We start from the raw sequence: 10,854 nt of genomic DNA, 5'->3' as shown, positions 1-10,854 counted from the left end.
AAAAAAAAAAATAGAAAATTCATTATATCATCATCTTCTGAGCTACTGGATTCAGCCACGCCTGAAAACTTACCTCTTTTTTTTTTTTTTTTTCCCAGATACATGATCCAGTAAAGTCCCCTGTTTGAAATAAGATGGCTTGAGTTGGATTTCTATCACAGACAGCTGAAAAATGCCCTAAAACAGTGAGTGGTAGGCAGTTTACTTTAATGCTTATCGAAAAAAAAAAAAAAATCCCTGTCCATCGATTATCTATTAGGCCGTATCTCAAAGTTCATACCTTACCTTGCTTTCCTTCACCCACTCTGTTCCAGCCATTCCAACCTCTTGGCTATTCCCAGAGAATATCAGCTTGTCCTACTTCAGGGCCTTTGCACTTGTTGTTCCCTCTGCCTGAAGTGCTCTACTGCCTGATTGTCACATCACCATTCCTTGTCATGCTTCAGGACTCGGCTCAGATAGCGACTCCTCGGAGGGACCTCCAGACCAGCCCACCTACAAGGGTTCCCTTCCTGCTTTTTGGCTTGGCACCCCACCGGCTCACCTGAGCAATACCTGCTGGTATGTTGCTTCCTTTACGTGGTTACCAGTCTCCCCCCAGTACAAGTAATCTGTTTTTTCACCACCGTAGACCTGATGTTTACAACAATGGTTCGAGGAGATGCTTGATAAGCATAATCAAACTAATAAAGGAAGGTTGGGAGAGAAGGAAGGAAGGGAATGAGGGAGGGAGAGGGGGAGGTGTGGGGAGGATCGGATTCACACAAATGCTCCAGGCTTAAGAGCCATTCCCTATTTCTTCACATACTCAGATTCGGTCCAGACCCAAACTCAGAAAATATAAGAGCCTTTGAAATCCCATCTCAGAATGTCCCTCTGGCCTGCCACTTAATTAGATGACCCCATAATGAAATTTCTCCCCACTGAGTCTATATTTAATAATTAATTGACCTCTTCAGTCCAGCCACGCTCGAAGTCTCATCAATTATGCATCTTTCCCTTCTGCACTCAACACACCTCCTGGGAAGAAAGGGCCCAAAGAGGAGAGGCTCGGAGTGGCTGGAAGCTAAATGGGCCCCTGTGACGGGTGAAGGTCCCCCAAAGTGTTGATCTGCTGGGAATGGAGGGGGAAGGAGGGGTTGGGATAGACAAAGTCTTAGGCTTGAAGTTTATACTGAGGGGCCCTCTTTAGGAAGAAGTCAAAATTACTAATACAAAATCTTGCACAAATAGAAATAGTTAGAAAAAAGAAATGACAGCCCATTAATTTTTTACAATTACTTCTTTAAAATTCAAGTAGAGTTGATTTACAATGTTGTGCCAATTTCTGGCATACAGCAAAGTGACCCACTCATACATATATATATACATTATTTTTCTTATCGCATCTTCCCTCATGGTCTATTTTAGGAGATTAGATATAGTTTCTTGTGATATACAGTAGGAACTTATTGTTTCTCCTACAACCAATTACTTTTTAAAAGGCTGACACAGACCACAAAATCCAGGGGAAAAAATCCTGATATTTTTATTAATTAATTGTAGGACACAGTTCGAGAATTATCAAGCAGTGAGTATCAGGATTAGTCACTTCGTGCTGGCTGTGGCAGCACATATACTAGAATTAGAATGATACAGAGAAGATCAGCCTGGCCCCTGCACAAGGATGACATGCAAATTCATGAAACATTCCATATTTTTAGACCATGATGGAAAATATAAGAAAGGGACTGTATATGTAGGTAAGACTGGGTCACTTTGCTGTATGGCAGAAAAAGGCACAACACTGTAAATCAACTATAGCTTAATAAAAAAATAAAAGTAAAAACTAGGTTGAACAAGATTTCTTAAAAAAGATTAGTCTCTTCATGGAAGTCCCTTGTGGTGTGGCGGGTTAAAGATCTGGCATTGTCACTGCAGCAGCTTGGGTTGCTACTGTGGCACAGGTGCCATCCCTGGCCTGGGAACTTGCACATACCACAGGTGCGGCCAAAAACAAACCAAAAAAGATTAGTCACTTCACAAGAAAACCTGACATGTTTTAGCTCTTGTATGAGAGAAACTTGATCACCATTCCCCTCCCCCGCCTTTTTTTTTTAAATTTAATTTAATTTTATTTTATTTTTTGCTTTTTAGGGCTGAACCTGTGGCATATGGAGGCTAGTGATCGAATCAGAGCTACAGCTGCCAGCCTGCAGCACAGCCACAGCCACAGCAACTCGACCTACATCCCAGCTCCTGGCAACGCCGGATCCTTAACTCACTGAGCAGGGCCAGGGATTGAACCTCGTTGTCATGGATACCAGTCAGGTTCGTTACCGCTGAGCCACAACGGGAACTCCCCATGTGCCCTTTTTAAGGACGGAGTTCTCAATCATCTCATCTCATAAATATCACTTTCTGCAGAGAGAAAAGAAAGGTAATAATCTCCCCTCTAGAAAAGTCGATCAGGAAAAAAATTACCTGAAAGTTGTTGGAACAGTTTCTTTCAGCTTGGTAACCCGTGATGGGTAAGGCCATGTACTGTGTTAGTTTGCTAGGGCCAGCGTAACAAAGGACCACAGACTAGGTTTAGGGCATTCCCTTCGTGGCTCAGAGCCTAGGATCCACGACGATGCGAGTTCCATCCCTGGCCTCACTCAATGGGTTAAAGATCGGGCATTGCCATGAGCTGTGGTGTGGGTCACAGACATGGCTCAGATCCCATGTTGCTGTGGCTGTGGTGTAGGCTGGCAGCTGTAGCTCTGATTCAGCCCCTAACCTGGGAACCTCCGTATGCCTCGGGTGCGGCCCTAAAAAGACAAACAACAACAACAACAACAACAAACCCCAGAGGTTTATTTTCTTACGGTTCTGGAGGCTAGAAGCCTGAGATTAAGATGTCAAGGTTGGTTTCCTCTGAGGCCTCACTCCTTGGCTTGTTGATGGTGGTCTTTTCCCGGGTCGTCACGTGGTGGCTTCCCTCTGTGCCTGGGTCCCAACCTGCACTTCTTATAAGGACACCGGTCCTATCAGAGAAGGACCCACCCCAATGACCTCATTTTAATTTAACTACCTCCTTAAAGACCCCACTCCAAACACAGTCAGATTCGGAGGTACAAGGGGCTGGGGTTTTCCACACAGTAATTTGGGGAAGATCTAATTCAGCCCATGGCAAAGACATTTGGAGGCTGGTTGTCAAATGTGGGGACACCACTATCGAGTTTCTTTCCTATCTGAGCTAAGACACATCAAGGCATTTCAAGTTTGCTAAAAGCAGTGACCAATCTCAGTTAGCCTCTGATGGCTGACTCCCAGCCCCCAATTTGTCAATGCCATCCATCCTCGTGCTGATCCATCCTCATGCTGTAATGATGTCTCTGGGTGCCCATGAGCAAGAGGATTTTTCTGGGAAGCCTTTCTCCCACCTGGAGCACAAGCAATGACTTAACCACGCCCAGAGATGATGGTAAGCCACGTGAAATATCTCCTGCGGCCAAGGGAATAAATTCCAAAGAACTTCCCTTCGGCCAGACCCCTCAAGGATGTCCCAACCGAGTGGTCTTAAGGGATAGCAGTTAAAATATCCAACTTTTGCAGATTTCACGAACACTTGGCTCTGTGAACATGGTGTAAGGGCTCCTCCCAGGGGTTTCCAAGGTGCCCCAGCAAGCGATGGGCCTTGAAGTGTAAGCTTCATTAACTTCACAGGAAATCTGCCTCCAGGGTCGCTTTCCCTTTCCAAGCCCCGCATCATCCCGGCCAGGGCAGAGTTTCAAAGAGAGAGAGACAAAGCAAATGGGGCTTTTCATGTGTGATGGAGCATATTCATTTCCTGAGGCCACCGTCACAAATTACCCCAAACGTGGTGACTGAGAACAATAGAAATTCATCCGGCCACAGATAAAAATTTCTGGAAGCCAGAAATTTGAAATCCAAGTGCCGGCAGGTCTATACTTGTTCTGGAGACTCTGGGGGCAAAGCCTTTCCTTCATCCAGCTTCTGGTGGCTCCCAGCATGCCCTTGGCTTTGGGCAGCAGCACTTAGATCCGCCTCCATCTTCACCTGTCCTTCACTGTGTCTCTCTCTTTTCTCATCTTAAGGACCCCTGTCATTGGATGGAGGGCTGACCCTAATCCAGGACAATTGTATCTTGCGATCTTTACCTTAATTTCATCTGCAAAAACCTTTATTTCACATAAGGTCACATTCATAGGCACCAGGGTTAGGACTTGGAGCTCTCTCTTTCTCTCTCTCTCTTTTTTTTTTCTCTTGTCTTTTTGCCTTTTCTAGGGCCGCTCCCACGGCACATGGAGGTTCCCAGGCCAGGGGTCTAATTGGAGCTGTAGCCACCGGCCTACACCACAGCCACAGCCATGCGGGATCTGAGCCGCGTCTGCAACTTACACCACAGCTCACGGCAACGCTGGATCCTTAACCCACTGAGTGAGGCCAGGGATCGAACCTGCAACCTCATGGTTCCTAGTTGGATTCGTGAACCACTGCTCCATGACGGGAGCTCCTGGACCTCTCTTCTGGGGGGACAGTATTCAGTGCACAACAGGGGGTCACCAGTGTCCTCACCAGTCACGGCCTTAGGAGAACAGACCTAGGCCTCAGTGGTTTCATTGAAAAGGAAAGAGCATCTGCTTGGGGCTGGAATCCCACTCTAGCGCTGTCTCCAGCTTTGCTGGATTTCAGCAGGGCCGTCCATCACCCACAGGTGAAGCCAATGAAAGCAAATGCTCGCCAGACAGGTTTTCTCCAACACAGGAGAGTTGCCCCAACTTCAATCACACTCCCAACTTCTGTAATGATTTCCATGTCCGCGAACTGCTTAACTCATGTTTCACTATTCCCTGAATGTTTTCTTCTCAAATGGTTTTATTTTTAAAAATCCAGCCTCATCCTAAGCAATAATATCCAGGAAATAATTACTAGAGTAACTTGAGCCAGGTAATACTGGAGAAAAATGAGAAGCGTGTTTGTTTTGTTCACTGCTGTTCCCCAAGAGCCCAGAGCGGTGCCTGGCACATAGTGGGCACTTTCTTGTGGAATGCTGCCCCCGTGTGGTAGGATCAGCACATAAAGGGAAACAAAGTATGAAATGAGGCAAGACCATTTGGGTCTGTAGGTCATGGTAGGGGTCACATTTTTCTTCTTGTGGAATAAGAAATTAATGGAGGGTTTTCAGCCCAAGAGACAAGCTCTGGATTTGAAAAGACTGCCCTGGCTGCCCCAGGGTTTTGGTACCACAAGTGAAAATCTGACAAAGTGTCTGACGCTGAGAATATGCGCTCCATTCTATTGACCTCAGGGCAGCTGAGTGAGGAGGTGTTTGGAGAGGTGGGGGATGGGACCAGGAGGTCCCCTTATCCACCAGTGGCACTGCTGAGGAGTGTGGTGCATCGGGTCTTTGGAAATTACATCTAAATGAGCTTTCCTCTCAGTTGCAAGGACCAAGGAACAAGCAACTCATGGTTCTATTGGAACCTGGGTGATACCACGGGCCACCCTGTCTTCAGGACCCTAAGGAACTATAATTGTACAAATCAGTCCTATAAGCATCTTAAGAAATGCACCATTTGATCGCGCATTGATTGGTATTTGGTGGGGTGGCGGGGCTGGGGTTCAAAAGAGTTGATGGAGTCAATATCGAGGTAAAACAGAACAGAATTTCAAAACCCTGCTTCACTATTTTCTACTTTTTTTGTGTGTGTGTCTTTTTTCCTTTATTGGGCCGCTCTCGCGGCATATGGAGTTCCCAGGCTAGGGGTCGAATCGGAGCCGTAGCCACTGGCCTACGCCAGAGCCACAGCAACGCGGGATCCGAGCCGCGTCTGCAACCTACACCACAGCTCACGGCAATGCCAGATCGTCAACCTACTGAGCAAGGCCAGGGATCGAACCCGCCACCTCATGGTTCCCAGTCGGATTTGCCAACCACTGAGCCACAAGGGGAACTCCACTATTTTCTATACATACCCGGTGTAGCAATAAATGTGGACGTGGAGGGCGTCACTCCACACCCCTGAAGGTCCCTTGGGGACAGCCCTGGACTGGGAGTCCCTGGGGAGCTACCACTTGCTGGGCATCCTTGGGTGCGAGGCTGGTCCCACCTGGCTTCATTCAGCCTCTTGCAACAAGCAAGGTCACAGAGCTAAGGAGGAGGCTCTGGGTGTGACAAAGGGGTTGCGGTTCCCCTCCCCGCCCACCACCTATCCGCCTGCGCCCTCGCTCCACCCCCGTCCCCGCCCCGGGCTGGAATATCCCGGGGAGACGGCGGCGGTAACAACCCTCGACAGCTGCGCTCCCACTAAACAGCCGCCCCTCCCCGGGCCCCAGCCCTCGGCTCCGCTGCCTCGGGAGACAGGTTCGCACCTGCTCGGGGCCATTTCTCATCAATTAGGCCCTGGCAGCGCTTGAATGGGGCCCGGCGAGGGCGCGTCCCTGCGGCTCCGCAGCGCGCCGCCCCCGGCCTCCCCCTGCGGCCCCATGCACACAGATGGCAGCCCGGGCGCAGCTGCCCGCCGGGCTCGCGGGGGCCACAATCGGCCCAGTGTTCGCAGCCCCCAGGTTGGGCAGGGGGCCGTGCACACCTGCGCGGCGCAGATGGTGGCGCCCGCGGCAGCAGGCACCGGAGGACCCTCCAGGGACCAGGAGGCGGGACGAAGAAAGCCGGGGCGGGGGCGGGGGGAGTGTCCCCCTGCACCTCGACTCCTTTCAAAGCGTTTAGAATCTGGGGAAGGGGCCACCGAGAAAATGGCATCGGGCTGTGGGACGAAGCCAAGCCCTGGTCCCTTCACCTCGCCACGCCCTGCGCCCCTGCCCCCCAGCCGCCTCGCTGCAAAGTGAGTTTCTTTTGGTAACCTAAATGCCCAACAATAGGGGATTAATCAGGAAACGTGCTCCGGTTTCTGCAAAGCACTGATATGTAACCATGACAAAAATATGCTGGACAGGACGCGCAAGTCAGGAAGCCACACGTTCAGTGTAATCCTCCTTTGGGGATCCAAGCTGAGGTTCTAGCTCCACCGCTTGAGAGTTGCAAAAAATTGGTGAGGTCACTTCCCCTTTTCCAACATCACTGTCCTCCTCTGTCGAATGGAATAATAATAGTTCTGTTGCAAGCTTAAATAAGACAGTGGCTTAAAAGTGCCTAGCGTAGAACACAGTAAGCAATTAATATTTTTATTTCTTATTATAAAAATAACACATACTCATTGTTAAGAATTCACACTTTATCAAATTATATGAGTCAAAGCTAGGGCATCCTATCCTTTCACCTCTCCCTGAAAAAATCGTTAGTAACAGTTTTGCGTTTGGCTCCATGATTTTTCCTACATTAAATGTACGTACATAAACATAGACGCCGAAGTCAAAGATTTTTAATTCAGTGGTTAAACTCTTGGACTCTGGAGTCTGACTGCCTTCAAGAGACCTGACTCTGTTGTTCCTCTGCTGTGTGTCCTTAGGAAAATTACTTAACCTCTTTGGGCCCCAGTTTTCTCATCTATAACTTGCAGGAAGACTGTGAGATCAATTGAGTGAATGCTCAGAGAAGATTTCGAACAGTACAAATAACAGCTTTATTGTAGATCCCATTTTGTAACTTTTTCCCCCTTGATATTTCATAGAGGTTTTTCTGTTCCACAAAAGTCAAAACAGTCATGTTCTTTTAACAACTGTAGGACATCTCATCCTACCATGGACCATCATATTTAAATTTTTTTTTTTTTTTTTTTTTTAGTGCAGCACCCCCAGCACATGGAAGTTCCCAGGCGGGATCCAATCAGAGCTACAGCTGCCAGCTTATGCCACAGCCACAGCAACACGGGATCCGAGCCTCATCTGCGACCTACACCACAGCTCACCTCAACGCCTGATCCCCAACTCACTGAGTGAGGCCAGGGATCGAACCTGCGTCTTCATGGATACTAGTCGGATTGTTCCACTGCGCCACCATGGGAACTCCCCTCACGTGTTTAAGCAGTCCTCTGGGAGTGGCTTTGGGGTGGGTTCCCCAGGGCTGCAGCAAATGCTACTGAATGCACATCCTTGTGAACTTCGGTGAGATTTTCTGCAGTGTCAGGTCCCAGAGGTGGTATTGCAGGGTTAGGCTCTACCCGGCCTGGGACTAGGGTGAGGCAATCAAGCCACTCAGGTGCAAAATTGAAGAGGATACCAAAAAGAACTCAGAAAGCAAGGTACATCGTATTTTAATGCAATAGTTCTAAAAATCAAAATTAATGCCAAAAATAGTTCATGATGAACAAAATATCACAATTTTACAGATAAGATCTGGCAGCGCCATACTGAACGATACTGGAGCCTGTGGCCAAAGATGATGTATGCTTCCACCCATATATGTAATTTTTTAAAATGATTTTTATTTTTTCCATTATAGCTGGTTTACAGTGTTCTGTCAGTTTCTACTGTACAGCAAAGTGACACAGACACACACACACACACATACCCACATTCTTTTTCTTACATTATCCTCCATCATGTTCCATCATTAAGTGACTAGATATAGTTCCCTGTGCTGTACAGCAGGATCTCACTGCTTATCCACTCCAAACATATACATAATTTTATGTATTCTTTTTTTTTTTTTTCCTTTTCAACGCTTTAACTATATCATGCCTCTCCTTTCTGGCTTGCAGTTTCTGCTGAAAAATCAGCTGATAGCCTTATGGGAATTCTCTTATATGGATCTTGTTACTTTTCTCTTGCTGCCTTTTTGCCTTTTCTAGGGCTGCTTCCGCGGCATATGGAGGTTCCCAGGCTAGGGGTCTACTTGGAGCTGTAGCCACCGGCCTACACCACAGCCACAGCAACGCGGGATCCAAGCCAGGTCTGTGACCTACACCACAGCACACCGCAACGCCAGATCCCTAACCCACTGAGCAAGGGCAGGGATTGAGCCCGCAACCTCATGGTTCCTAGTCGGATTCGTTAACCACTGTGCCACGACGGGAACTCCTATGTAGTCTTTAATGGTAATTTTTCCCAGAATATTAAAGTAGTTAGGAAAATACAGAAAAGTTGAAAACTGAGCATATTTAACACACAGCATTACTTTATGTTGAAATATTTACTCTAGACCCAAGACAGCATTTGTATTTGTTTTACTTCCCTGGCTTTAATGCAAGCAAACTCATCATTAACATTTTCAAAAATCCACTTCTGGAAAGAAATTAATCATGAAAAAACATTACATAAAAACATATTTAGCAGGGATGCACCTTTTCCCTCTGGCCTCAGGCTCCATCCAATATGGCTCTGGAAGGCGCTGGATATTTGTCCATTTGCTTTTCCAGAGGGTTGTCACAACTGACACTCTCACTTACAGAAGGCTTTTCAAGCATCTTTTGGAATTAAGCGGCTTTCAGCCGAGGGTCATAATCTCCACATTCAGCCTTGGTCTGAGAAGAGCTAGGAGCTGGCGTGACTACCTGGGCTGGCTCTCCAGCCTCACTCACTTGTAAGGAAAACCTAGATGGTTCTGCCAAAGCCTGGGCTGGCTCAGGTTACTGCAGGCTCTGAGAGCTGCCTTATCACAGATCTGCAAAGCCCCTGCTTCTCCGGAAGACTTTCAGCTCAGGGGCAGACAAACTCTAAAAACCCTGGAGCTGCCTTGGGGGCAACGAAAGCAGCTCCCGAATTGACTAGATCTGGGACGCTTGCTGGAATAATCTCATTAATGTTCCCTTACCTGCAGCCGCCAGCAAGAGTGGCTCTGTTCCTCTGTCCATGTCTTTATTCCTTCTGTGGACACCCTGAGCCTCAGCTCTGAGCACGGAGTCAAGCCCTGGGACCAAGGCGAGTTAGTCACGGTCTTTGGAGCTCAGAGGGGCAGACAGCAGGGTAAACAAAGAATTTCTAAGACCTTTTCATGTCTGTTATTATCTCACCACTTTGTCCCAGGAGAGTTGGGAACACTTGGGCCAGATATAATTGGATGTCAACTGGCATCTCAATCTCATGTCCGAAACAGTAATAGTAGAAGTTATAATAATAATAATAACAACTAATGATGATGATGACACAGTGTTTATTGTAACCAGGACTGTTCTAGATGCTTTATGTATATTAACTCATTAAGTCCTCATGGGGACTGAATCCTTATCAGTACTGTCTAGGTCCATTTTGCAGACAAAGCAACCAAGGCATAGCTGGGCTTAATCCCTTGTCTAAGTTCCTGAAGACGGTAAGTGGCAAAGCTGGGATATGAGCTCAGGGGACCGGCTCCAGAGTCTGAGCTCTCATCTGCTACACTGTGCCCTTCGATTCCTCCTTATTCTTCCTTCATTTCCCACATCTCAGAAAAATGGCACCACCCAAAAGAAGGAAGGAAGGGAGGGAGGAAGGGAAAGAAAGATTAGGCACAATTTTTACTCCACTCTTACCCAATCCTTTTCAAAACTGACTTCTCATCGCTCCAGTATCAAACACCTGATGTTTGGGTTTCCCCAGAAGCAGTCAGGGGTGTGTAGATTATTTGAGAAGCATGAGCCAAAAGGAAGCAGGGCAGGAGAAAGGGGAGAGAGCAACCAGTTCATTGTGCTTTATCAAGTCAGCGGCCACGTGGGTGTCCGCAGCTTCATCCCTTGGATAAACTCTGAGAAATGGTGCAGAGTACACACCCCAGAGTTCTTGTGCCCCAGGGGCAACAGAGCTGAAGTGTTTATACACTAACTCCTGAGAGTCATTGGTTGAGAGGTGTTGCAGTGTCAGATCTTGGGCACTTCCTCCTGTTGGCATCGAAGCTTTCCTGTCTCAGGGAAAGGAGCTCCTGGGCACAGATGTCCATACTTGTAGTTGGAAGTTATTAGAGGCTCCAGGGGCCATTTTCCTTGTCCATCCCCTACT

The 10,854-nt window shown here is 47.6% G+C and overlaps 1 non-coding gene across 1 annotated transcript; it reads left to right on the top strand.

The window, feature by feature from the left end:
- The first annotated feature begins 1,594 nt into the window (after positions 1-1,594).
- LOC125123856 (U6 spliceosomal RNA) lies at positions 1,595-1,701 on the top strand. The gene has a single exon (XR_007134225.1). It is a non-coding gene; the product is annotated as a U6 spliceosomal RNA (small nuclear RNA).
- Positions 1,702-10,854: the final 9,153 nt, after the last annotated feature.

This window comes from Phacochoerus africanus, chromosome 3 (assembly GCF_016906955.1).
Source record: "Phacochoerus africanus isolate WHEZ1 chromosome 3, ROS_Pafr_v1, whole genome shotgun sequence".
Classification (NCBI taxonomy): Eukaryota; Metazoa; Chordata; class Mammalia; order Artiodactyla; family Suidae; genus Phacochoerus; species Phacochoerus africanus.
Note: the sequence above shows the minus strand (reverse complement) of the source record. Positions and strands in the feature narration are given on the sequence as shown.